The sequence below is a fragment of the Rhagoletis pomonella genome, unplaced genomic scaffold, assembly GCF_013731165.1.
Source record: "Rhagoletis pomonella isolate Grant_MI unplaced genomic scaffold, Rhpom_1.0 Rhpom_scaffold_00002, whole genome shotgun sequence".
Classification (NCBI taxonomy): Eukaryota; Metazoa; Arthropoda; class Insecta; order Diptera; family Tephritidae; genus Rhagoletis; species Rhagoletis pomonella.
The window spans coordinates 37,384,005-37,397,686 of record NW_023458556.1 but is presented as its reverse complement, the minus strand read 5'-3'; positions in this window follow the sequence as shown (position 1 = coordinate 37,397,686).

The window sequence follows — 13,682 nt, the reverse complement described above, 5'->3', positions numbered from 1 at the left end:
CCCATTTGAAAGCCATCACGTGCCAACGGTATGTGTTTTCAGCTACGCTCTCTTAATGGGATAGGATCCAAACTCTCTAGCAGGCTCAAATACCAGGATGTAATTCTAGACAGTTAATTAAACTGTAGTCTGAATGTTATAGTCCGCTCAAGAAAATTCATAAACTTTGGGGACTTAAACGACACATACATATGAATGATACACACAGCGGTTGTCCGCAGCATACTCTTTTACGGGCCGGCCTTAGACAAATCCACATATTGGAGAGAGTACAGCGGGCAGCCGCTCCTTCTTCCCAGGGTAAGCTTCAGGTCAGCTGCAACCAACGTTGCCGAATTGACGATTTCGTCGTCATTTTGACGTTTTTTTTAGCTCAATGACGTTTTGATGATTTTTTCCCCGTAATGACGATTTTTTATTTTAGCTTTTCCACTAAATTAAATATGTACATATGTATGTAAAAAATTGGTTACATTGTTTTTTACCTGTTACACAATTTGTTCAAATAAATATAAGTTAAAGGTAGGCAATTTTAGTAAAACGCAATTGCTTAGTTTTTATGCATACGACTCATTGTATGTAACAAAAATTTTACGATTTTTTGGCCGAAATGACGATTTTTTAGGGTAAAGTGACGATTTTCCAGCGAAAGCTTTTGGCAACGCTGGCTGCAACACCACCAGATTGAATGCAACTCATGTCCAGATAGAACTCAAGTTTGGTCTCTAGAAATTTCTGGATACCATTCCAGCAACTATGCTGTATAAAGGAAGCCGGCCTCTGGCTTAGTAGTGCGGTAATTTCTAAACATCCAACCACAATTTAGGGCCGGGTCTGGTTATCACTACCTCTTATTTCTTATCTTACTTCTTCTTATCTTACTATATCTTATTTTTATCTTGATTTTTTTTAGGTGATCAATTTCGGCTGTTCTACCAGTTTCGGCAGCAACGTCAGAAAGCCCACTTTCAAAACTATGAAATCATACTGCGAAGGACGATTGCATCAGTGAATATTCATTTTAATCTACCATTTACTTTCTGTAAATGAAATACTGGGAGAGAGAAATACCTTATGCTTTGTCTGCGTTCAAACACGGAAACTCGAGTTTCTTATTATCGGCGATTTCTCTTTTGGTGTTGCCCTTTGCATTCACACACAGAAACTCTTTTGTACGCAATTGTTGGTGTCAGCTGTGAATCGCCAACTTAATTACTCAGACGAACGAGAGCACAAAGCGTGTTTCCCGAGTACGGGCGACTCGGTACCCGTCCCCTTTCCTCGTCGCTCTCTCCCCTACAAGCTTCGAGTTTCCGCAACAAAAGTTTTCGTGTCTGAACGTCGACTTTGCAACACGGAGAATATTTGGAACACGAATTAAAAGTGCGGTTCTTTCAGACGTACAGAATCTGTGCCAGAGACCTTTTGCTTTATTATTATACATACATATCCATTATAATACTTTTCGGCGATACTAATGTCCTCTAAATCGAAGCTTACTATAGCCGCTTTTCTACTTTCTTTGTCGACTTTTACTACCCCAATAATTGAGTAGCACAATTACAGTAAATTCAATTTTCTTTCCTAAACGAATGTACGTATGTACACAAATATCTTTGGTAAGAAAAACTACATACCTACCAATTTTCAAAATCACCTCAACCTGTAACGGATTTTGCATACAGCCACCTAACACTAATTACTGCATACTTTTAGGCTTTATAATACGGTGACATTGAATAGGACTGCCATATGTATATGTTTTATTTCCGGAAAAATGTAATATAGTGCAATTATTTTATTGATTGTTAGTAAGGTTAGCGTTAATACTGCCCAGAAATTTATAGGCTTTACAAGCCTTAGAAGGACAACCAAAAATGTGTGGTTTTCTCAGGTGGAAAACTTTAGTTTTAGCAGCTCTAACGATTATCGAAAAATATCAAGGGAACTCTGAGCTGACTGTAAAAGGACGAAGATGTAGGCACGGTATCAACCATCACTGAGAACTGGCGCATAGGCTAACATGGAAAAATATATGTACATACGAGGGCGGAAATATAAACAGGGATGCGATATTTTAACAAGTTTTGGCTATTTTCGGTTGTTTTTTTTAATGTTTACTATTTTCTCTTATGAAATTATGGCTAATTATTTAACAAAAACTCTGTAAGTAACTCTGTGTATGTAAGTCCAGGGCTCGAATCGTAACAACCGTTCACGGATTGAAAACGATACGAAAAAAAATTTCGTGATACGTCAGACAGTATAAGCCGAATGGGACAAAGAGTACGTTCACGTATGTCATAATCCGAAAAATGTGTTTTTACGTGACGAGTAGTACGATATCGTATGTGACGATTCGAGCCCTGATTTCAACGACAACTTTCAATAAGTTCAACAACGCCCCATACAAAGTCATCTAAGTCCGGAGAGCTGAGTGGCCATAGCTTTGGAGTTATGGGGCCATGCACTTCTCGGATTTCCAACATTGGGTCTGCATGACCTTGTGTCAAGGAACAAGGCTTGTCCTTCGGGAAGGAAATAGGGTGGCATGACATGTTCTTCGTTGCTTGAAACTCCCTATACCGTAACAGTCATACATGTGGAATATCTGAAGGATACATATGTATAACACGCGAAGAGATGTTTTGTCCTGGTCATCAGATCTGCACCGTTCGTCCGATTTACAAAAATGAGGTGTCAATATAAAGTGCTTGGACTGTAGATGTGCAATAAGGTTTCAAAAAGAGTTGCCACCTATTAAACAATTAAGCTCTAATTATTTACTAATCAGTGCCATTATAATCCGCACCGTTTGTTCGATTTTCAAAAATGAGGCGTCAATATAAAGTGCTTGGACTGTAGAGTTGCAGTAAGGTTTACATTTTTCGAAAGGAGTTATCACCTGTTAAAAAATTAAGCTCAAATTATTAAAAGAAATTTAAATAAATTGCTACAATATGGGTATCAACCGAATTGGTTTTAAAAAGGCTTTATACTTTAACTACGTGTAATAGGGTTGCCAGATGTTTAAAAAATCGAATCCAATTTTATTTAGAGGAATTAGGTAAGTGAATACGGTATCACAATATGGGTGTCAGAAAAAAGAACTTTAAGAAGATAGTTTGATATTATTATGGAAAGAGTTGCCACCTATTTGAAGAGTTGAATTAAATTAATTTATACCCAAGTTATATGAAATATTAAAAATGGCTATAAAATAAAAGAGTTTTAAGAAATATTTGGTTTGACAATTTACAATACTTTTGATGTGTCTGAGGGTTGCCAACAGTTTACAAGGTTAAATTCAAATTATTGAATAAGTTAAATGAACCACAAAAAGATGGTTACCAATCGAAATGGTTTTAAAACCCTTACTATATTTACTAGGGTTGCCACTTGTTTAAAAAATTTAATTCCACTTAATTCATCAGTTACTTGAAATATTTATAACAATGTCATACCAAAGATATTTAATAAGACTTTAGTTCGAAAATTGTTTTGAAGAGGTTGCCGCCTGTTCGGAAAGTCGAATCTAGTTCAATTATACACAAATTATATGCAACTTTAAAATCTGGCTATCAAACAAACAAGTGTTAAGAAATATTTAGCTTGCACGTTTAGAATTAGGGTGCCTGAAGAGGGTTGCCACCTGTTGAAAAAATTATTTAATAAGTTAAATGGATTGTCAAAATATGGGTATAAATCCAAATGAGTTGGAAAATAATTCTTTTCTGAAATGTATTTAGGAGAGTTGCCACTTTTTAGAAAAATCAAATTCAACATAATTGATCAGTTAATTGAAATATGTATCACAATGCCAAACGAAAAAGATCTAAAAAGATTTTAGTTGGAAAATAATTTCAAAAAGGGTTGCCACTTGTTTATAAAGTCGAATTTGTTTCACTTATACACGAATTAAATGAAATATCGAAATATTTCAAGGCTTATTTTTAGCATAAAAATCCGAGCTCTGATAATGACGATATGTTTACAAATTTTAAGGTATATACATACATATATTTAAGTACAAAGTAAAAAATAGGGTATCAATCGAGGAAAAATTTATTGATGACGTCGATGAAATTTTATAGAATCATTGAACTTATATACATTTTGATGTACATTCGAGTCATCCAAGTTTTTTACAAAACTTGTTTTTTTAAATTAACTACATATTTGCATTTAAATTTACTTAGATAGGTATGTATGTACATGCATGTATGTGTCTATGTATGTATGTACTTCAAGGTAAGTATGTAAATATATAAATGGGCTATCACGTGAGCGTGCGGATAATATGTAGTATGTAAGTATGTATGTACGTACGTATGTACACTTATGCAATTTCTGCTCCACATATCGATGGTCCACTGCAATAACGACACAACTCAAAATTTCATATATTTCAGTAGAACCAATTAAAGATTTTGTATTTCGTAATTTAGCAATAATATGTATTGGAACGTAATTATTCCGGATGATTTGCAATCATTCTGTAGGAGAAATTTGTAAGCTTTCAAATTATAACTTTTTCTAAAGATTTAGTACGTGCTGGACTGCGAAAATATGAAATAAGTAACAACTGACAAGTAGTTAAACGAAAAAAATCCATTTGTATTGCTGAACAAGGGAACAAAACGGAAAGTGTCGTTATTTCACATAAAAGCACGACTAACCTATCGAAAGTTTTTTACTTATGCCAATATTCACCATATTCTCATAAAAATACAATCGCCGTTCGTGTGACAACATCAAGGCGCACGCCACAAGTCGGAGGAGAAGCTCGGCCACACACTAACATATGTGTAAGCGCCAATCTATATATAATATTCACCATAAATGTGAGACATGTGCCACTGTTCAGTTGTAAGGTATGCCTACTTCGACTTTGGGACAAATGGCAACACTGCGCTTCTGCCGGTTTGGTAACAACTAAGCCTACATATGTCGATTCGCCACTGAGAAATTTGGTTATTTATAAACCTAATCCACTATATAACTGAAAAACATGGAATTTAGAGTTGTGCCGTTATTGCAGAAGACCATCGATGATCGGCATGACTTATAATTTGAAAAATCAAACATAAGTAAATACATATATGCACATGTACATATTTATGAGGCCATGTTTGCATGTACATATGTATGGATGTATATGCAAGACTTGTTTTGTAGTTATTCTACGTCATATCACATCACTGATGTTAGGCCCCCAAAAGCTGTGTCTCGTAAACACATGCCTGACATACATATGTACATACAGACGAGTACATAAAAAATCTGTCGAGCCCCCAAACGTCAACAACAAATGAAAATAGTTGTTGCTGTATGTACATACATATTTATAAGTATCTACATACATACTTATTAAACGATACAAAATGCTCGTGATGTTTTTTGCTTCCTTGGGAGGGGGCTTGTTTTCAAACGCAATTACTTGCCGATATACCCTTTACGCAGCCACCTTGGTCATAAATTTACAGTTGATTTAAATGTAGATACATATTTTAAGGTACTTAACAGTTATCGAAGGCGCTTCGCCGGAACTCGTGACACATCACGAATGTAATGGAATTTTGGCTGGTTGAGCGTGGAGGGAGAGATTTTTCAGTCAATCAGATTGGTTTTAATTTCTTTCGTACTTCCCACTCAGTTTGAAAATCTTGCCAGCCCTATTCCCATGATAATGAAAAAACTCCTCGCCCATACTATGTATTGACGTCTCCTTCCCAGCTTATTTTGAGTAAAATTTTTTGGATTCTTAGTTTTTGGAGGGTTACGTACCAGTATTTAAAGTAGTTTCATGTCCCCTAACAACACAGTACAAAATCTTTCTATATTTTGAAAAAAAGCGTCAAATGTTAACTCTTCTTGTAAACGTCAATATCATACATATTTATAAACTTTCAAGTCTCCATCTTCTGATGAATTTAGAAAACTGCTTTAGGTCGTATAGACTGTTAATGTTATGTTATGTCATGTTATATTATGTCATGTTATGTTATGTCATGTTATGTTATGTCATGTTATGTTATGTTATGTCATGTTATGTTATAATTTTATTAGGCTCTTATTTATTCAAATTTTGAGGTAAATAAAAAAATAAAATATTCCAGTTATTGCAGTACCTATTCATCGTAGTACGATTTTCGTGTAATCTACGAAAATGCTATCACTAAACTCGAATTGCTTCGAACATAATTCGTCGGTCATGGTCGTGAAAATTCGGTAAAAATGTTTACAATTAAATGATGAGTGGGGTTTTTTGAAATCCAATATAGCCGACAAAGTTTTTAAAAATTATTGGATTCACTTGAAATTTGTTTTTGAGGTCGCTAATTACGAATATGATCATACATTTTTAAAATTCAAAATAACAGATCCAATACGCCGTGTACATTTTTTTTAAATTCGTTCATCCTCTTTAAAATTGATTCAGGTAAAAAAATCCGTTTTTCAAATTTCGGGAAAAATGTCACTCGTCATTTAAAAGTAAAAATTTTTACCGAATTTTCAAGTATATAACCAATTTTGAAGAGACCTCCTATGTATGTATGTATGTATGTAGTTTTTATTCAAAGACTTTATTAAATCGGACTTTTTACACCTATGCTTTAGGCGGCAAGCAGCTGATAAAAAAAATCTATCCAGCTATTAAAGTACATACATGTCTCAATACAAGCGAAAATCTATAAATTTTTAATAAATTGTATACTTAAAAGTATATTTTTGAAACGCTTCTTCATGATTTCCAATGAAATCACTGCCAATGTGTGTAGGGTATTGTACGAGATGTTTATATCCTCATATGTTTACTAAATACATACATATGTATATACATACAAACAATAAACAACTTGTTTTTTGTTAAAAACTTCTTTGTTTCTTTTTTCAACAAAGTGGGCTCGTACGATTTTTAGTATGTACACCAAATTTTCTTCTTAGGTGAACGATATTTAATAAGTAAAAGACATATATGTATGTACTTATGTGCGTATTGTACAATATTTGTAAATATGTAGAGCATTCACCTTGTTTGTGTTTTGAACTAATTTTGTACATACAATTGTGGCCGCTAATTTTTTTATCGCTATGATTTATTTAATACCCACCAAATATGTATGTATGTAAATAGTAGAGGGGCTTGTTAAGACATGCATACCTACTAGGGATGCCAATCTCGGGATCCCGGTGTTTTTGAGGTCCCGAATAATTTTAAATATCGAATTAATAGTAAGAGCTTGTTTATGAATTTTAAGTATGATTTTTGTAAAGTGCCACTTTGATTACAATTAACAAAAAGCTTGAAACTGTACTTTTAAAATTTCAGCCTGAGACTTTTTTTATAGAAGATGTAACAGAATGTACTCATAACGTCGCTAATGTAAACGAAACATAAAGTTTAATTTTTAAAATCAATCTGCACAAACTTCCTCAATTCGAAAAACTTATAATTTATCCGACGTGCTGGGAAGTAAAAGAAGATCAAATATTTTGTAATGGGAGAGATAGAGATTATCTTCATATGGCTTATGACTACCTTATGACAGTTCAGCCTAAAAGTGTTGAGGCCGAAAGATATTTTTCATCAGCAGTTTTTCAATGTAAAAAGTTCAGGTCGAGATTACAAGAGCCCGCTTTAAATGCTATGCCGCTCGTACGTACACATTTTAAAAGCAATAATAACAACACCGGCACAAAAAAAGGGGTGTGTGCTTCTATACAGACCCACCTACCGACATGTATTTCAACTAGGTTCTTTTGCCTTTTTTGCGATTTCTAGAGCCTTTTCTAGCCTATTTTGTTTTATTGATTTTGCCTTTTTATAGGTTTTTGGGTCCTAAAAATCCATTCCCTGATTATGACACTCTTGCAGCAAGCGGTTTAATTTATCGTGGTTCGGATCCAAGGGAAGAATCTGTGTATGAAGTCAAGAAAGAATTCCATGGAGGACCTTTGGTTTTTGTTTTGCAGCGAAACTTCTTTAGCGGCGGTTGGTTGGTTGGGAGTAAATTGGCAAATTGCACACGGAAATGGTTGGCACGGAAGCAAGTGCTTCTTAAATGTATGCAAATGGTATTAATTTAACAAAAACGTGCTAATAAAAGGAATTCAATTAAAGGTGAGTACGTCAAAAGGTAAAGAAAATGATAAAGGCAAAAGTAAAAATAAAAATAAAAACAAAAATAAAAACAAAAAGAAAAACAAAGATGCGCAAAAATAAATGCAAAAATGAAGATGAAGGTAAATTTAAACACTTTACATATATAAGGGCAAAGGGGAATATGTAGATGGAGAAAGTGATAAACATAAGGGTAAAAACCAAGATAAATATTAAGCAAAAGATGAGAGGATACCGATAAAAGTAAAGATGAAGATAGAGGAGCCTGGGAACTATTTCGGGATTTTCGGTATTCTCAGGTTATTTTTATCGATATTTTATTGATTTTGTTATCAGTTCTTTTATCTTGTATCGATATTTTTATCGATTTTGTTATCGATATTTCTATCATCGATTTGGTTATCAATATTTTTATTGCTTCTTTGTTATCGATATTTCTATCATTGATTTTGTTATCGATATTTTTATAGATTTTATTATGGATATTTTTATCGGTTTCGTTATCGATATTTTTATCAATTTTGCTATCTATATTTATTATCCAATTAGTTATCGATAATTTTATATGTTTTGTTATCGATATTTTTATTGATGTTACAATCCCCTTTTTTGTTATCGATATACATGATGTGACATCATATGACAGTACATCTCATGATATGACATCATTTCACATTACATAGCATCTTGTCACGTCATCGAAAAGATAAAAACAAAGATGAAGACCAAGGTAAAATTAAACACTTTACTTTTATAAGAACATAAGAGTATAAAGATACAAATAAAGATAGAGGAAAACAGAATAACTTAAAGGTAATTAGAACTAAAAGGGTAGAGGTAGGGAACTATGTAGATAGAAAAAAGATAAAATATAACCTTAAGCAAATGGAAATGTCCGTATGGATAATTATTGGTTATGAGACAAACTAGATACATATGTAACTAGAGTTTCACTTCTCCAGTGTGGCCCGGGCGCACTTACTTTCTTTCAAATAAAAAACTAGTTTTAAAAAGTGTTGAAAATAAAATTATTGGGCCGCATTCAGTTCCCATTGAATATTAAACCATTTAGTAAAAATAGTAACTCTAAATCTGTGATGTCTTCGCAGAATAACGAATTGGGCCAGAATAAATATTATGTTGGATAGCCAGGCAGAACTAAAGGCCTTACACTCATTTAAAACGCCATCAAGGCTTGTAGACATTTGAAAAACTCTTCTTGACATGAAGGGTTTGAAGGCAACGAAATGGCTGACTGTCTCGCAAAAATGTGGAGCTCAAATAATAACTCCAATATCTCTAATGGCCTTTTCTTTTCTACCAAAAAATGTTGCCTTCCCAGTGCCCTCTACGCACAATTACTAAGGAGAAGGCAATGAAATGGCAACATTTATTGTAGAAAAGTAAACGCCATAAGTAAATATTTTTCTTTATTATATTCCGAGAAATGTGAAACTGAAATCGTTTTTGAATATATAGGTAGAGTGTCTACAGTTGTAATAACCCATTTGCATTCTGCTCTTGGTTGACTTTCATCTATTAGGACGTTTCGGATGTAGTTGTTATTTTTTTTTCGAGTTGACATTTATTATTTTTTAAGACTTCCGCCAAAATATTTCATATTAAATATTAGTATTTACGTAGGTCGGACCTCTTTGAAAATACCTCTAAAAATCTAGTTTTTTATAAATAAAATAAAATAATGTGTGTACATATTATATGCTGACAAATAAAAGAGTATTTTTCAAAAATCCGTGACATAGCGAAATTTTTGAGAATCGTTGACAAGTCTTTTCTCTTCACGTGTGGAACAATTTTAAGGTTTTTGTCGTCTCAAATAAAATCTTACCGAAATTTAATATCCAAAAAGATTTGTTTCCAACTCATCACAATTTTTTTGCAATGACAGTTTGGCAGTTCTACAAAAATGTTAAGCATCAAATTTTACTAGGGGTCACCGAAGATGAAAAAATCATCGAACTAAGCGTGGGTGTCCCATAGCACACTTTATTTGAATTTTGGGGTTATGTTAAAGAATAACGTCTACATAAATCGGTTTTAAACCTATATTGTAATTTAGTGAGCAATTTACGTAAAATGTATATGTAAAAAATCGAGCCCTTCAACGCACACAAGTTAGAAATGGTAATTAGTGGCTTAAAATTTTCTACAAAAGTATTAGGTACGAAATTCTACTAAGTGTCTCAAAAAGCGAGTTTTCGGGGACTGCCAAAGTAAATGTACATTAGGGCTGGGAGATGTATCCGGATTTTTTAATATCCAGATAATCCGGATAACAAATTGAACAGATATTAACCGGATATCCTAATTTTAACCGAATATCCGGATATACGTGTATCTTGATTTTACTCGTTTACAAGAATATTTGAACGTATGTATATCCAGATATGCGGATAGTCCCAGTCCTAATAGATATTTTGTATGAGTTGTTACAAGATACTGAACTTTATAATAATCGTGAGTTTTCATTTGTCAAGCTATCGAACTTCCACTGTAATTTAATTTTCGTTTGCAATAAAAATGCATATGTATGTAAATCTTGCAAATATCATATACGCTACCCAATATAGGCATGTCTTAACTGTTGGTTTATTATTTTGGATTAATAGTATAGACAGACGGCAACGTTAGCCCAGATTAATGGCGCCGTTGCACTTTTTTTCTTATTTTTCCTTATAAGATTATTGAAAAAATTTTACATAAATTCACCAAGTAAAATTAAATTTAGTCTAAAATGTTGCATTGTTTTTTTTTTGTCTCCTTATTTAATATTTGTATTTTGTTCTATAAACGATTTTATATCTTATTGTACTAATTACTTTTTAAATAAATGAAATTGAAATTTAAAAATATATATAAACAAAAGCTGGCAACTTTCTTCAGTATTGTTGTCGAAAATGCCCCTAATCCACATTAGTTTTAAGCTTAAGTTATTTTTAAGAATTAATCCGGATCAACTTCACTTAATTCCCGAGATAATTCCGAGTTAACGAGTTGATCCGAATCAACGCTGCCGTCTACCTATGATTTTAGTTATTGTTAGTATATGTAAGTATTATTTTAACCCTACTTTGTTTTCAAGTTTTATGGATAAGCAATTTCAGAATAGATTTTACAGCAACAACCACTAAACATAAATACATACAGCTCAATACAGGTTTTCGTTCGACAGATCTTTCTAGAAATTAATCAAGCACAGAAGTCAGCAAAAATTTAAAAATTGGGCGCCCGCTAACAGCAGTAATTTGACAAATATAACACTTCAAGCTTACAACGGCAACAAGCAACAACTTGCCGCATTTGCCAAATTGCAGAAAATTACAGTGCAACCGAATGCAATTATGGGCGTTGATAGTAGCGAATGTCCACACTGAGTGCGCTGGTAGTTAGTGAGCTTGATTTTTTAATACCCCCTTGAAGCTTGTATGTGCATAAGTATTTATTTACATTAGTGTGCGCCTTATTTTTCAACTTTGACCTAGAAATGTACATTTGATCATTTGGTAAACGTGCTATTCGAAAAATTTTTTTAATTAGGATAACGGATATACGTGCCCAGGGGCCGAAAGGTCTGTAAGTCAGTGGGAACATATCGAAAAAAAATACCACTATTTTTTTAATCAAAAAATATTTACCGCTCAACGTTTCCCATGTGTTTTATAAGGGGAAAAAAAATTTTCGTCGAAATGGTATAGAAACCATGAAAACCAATATTTTTTCATCGGCAAATTGTGTTTCTCTTCAGGAGACTTCAAAGAATAATACCCAATTGTTTATAGGGATGTCGGAAAAACACCGATGCATCGAAAATCCCGATCCAATGCATCAAAGCTTGTCCACTCGATGTTTTTTAAAAACTGTCCATTTGAGTTTTTTAATTGTCCAAAAAAGAGTAGTTCCGTTAGAAACAAAGCTACAGTAACTAATTTTTAATTTTCATACAATTTTGCTTAAACATATTTTGTTGTGAAATAAAAGATATCTCGAAAATCCTACGCACATCGATGTATCGAAAAATATTCGTATACATTTCGATACATCGTATCAAAGAAATACATCGATATATTTTTGCCAAGGACATCTCCAATTATTTATTTAGCAATTTTTTAAATTAACGATTTTTATGGTTCCCCGTTGCATTTTTGGGAGATAAATATAGATTTTCAAGGATCATATACCATTTCTACGAAAAATTTAGCTTTGAGCGTTCTCTCTTAATATTTTTTGATTTAAAAAACGAGGTTATATTTTTGTTCGATATATAGAACAATCCTAAGGGGTGAGAGCATTAAAATACCATTTGGTTTCTTGGGACCACCCTAATGTACATATACTATAATGTCTATACTTCAATGAAATTTAATATCAATTTAAGTTTTCCTTTACAATTGCTCTTTGTAAAGAACATGTGCAGACATACATATATACGTAGCCTCCATTTGCATATTTCATATCATAGATATTACGATCAAAGGCACTCAATAGAAAACATACTAAAATATACATTGGGGTGCGTAAATTTTTATGGGGCATTTTTCAGACGATGTGCGTATAGCACAGAAGGGTTCTACGTGTAATTCTAAGCAAATTTTCCGGAGAAAACATGGGTCTAAAATCAATATTAGATCTGAATGATATGAATATCGAAGAATGCTATTGTCAAACAGAATGTCTTTACTTTTTCATCGAAACAAAACTTCCAAAAATAAATAATCGGATAAATACACTGTTCTAGTCGAAAAAAAAACCGAACAACCCGACGACCTACCTAGTAAAGTCAATTCAGTTACGCTGAATTTAGTGGTGATAGTCATTTTTTAGGTTAGGTCATTTAATCGAGTAATATCAAATTCAAATTCTTAAGATCAGACCCGTTTTTGAGCGAAATTTTACGAATTTCGATGGCTCTAAATATTCGTATTGGAGGGTTTTAGGCCAGTTCCAAACAAAAATCAACGTTTTTGGCCGCACGAAAAAAGCCCTGTAATACGAATTTCAGAGCCATCGAAGATGGTAAATTTCCTTTAAAAAACGGGTGTCGCTTAAAAACTTTAATTTTATATTACTCGATTAAATGGCCTAACCTAGCAAAAATTACCATCCCCACTAAATTCAGCGTACCTGAATTGACTTTTCTAGGTATGTAGGTGGTCGGTTTTCTCAAAATGTAAAGTTTAATTTTCCTGCACAGAGTTATGTACAGAATGTTTAACCACGCGACTTGCACACATTCGCATTACTCTTATCAAAACTGATACTGATTGGCTACTATATATGTATGTCTGAGTATGTATTTAATATAAATGGAGCGCATACTTCACTTTCAACGATGTACTTAAGCTTCTGTTGTGAGACTTTTCGTTATCGGCCTATCAGCCTCAACTAAAAAGCAATCGAGTAATTAAAAGAAAAACGTATTTTCTTATATTTTATTAGCTTACCGTCACAGCTGGGGGTCTTCGTCATTTGATAACTTAACTAAATGACGCAAATGCCAATAGCTTACTTATATATGTTTATTTGTTAATGTTTACTT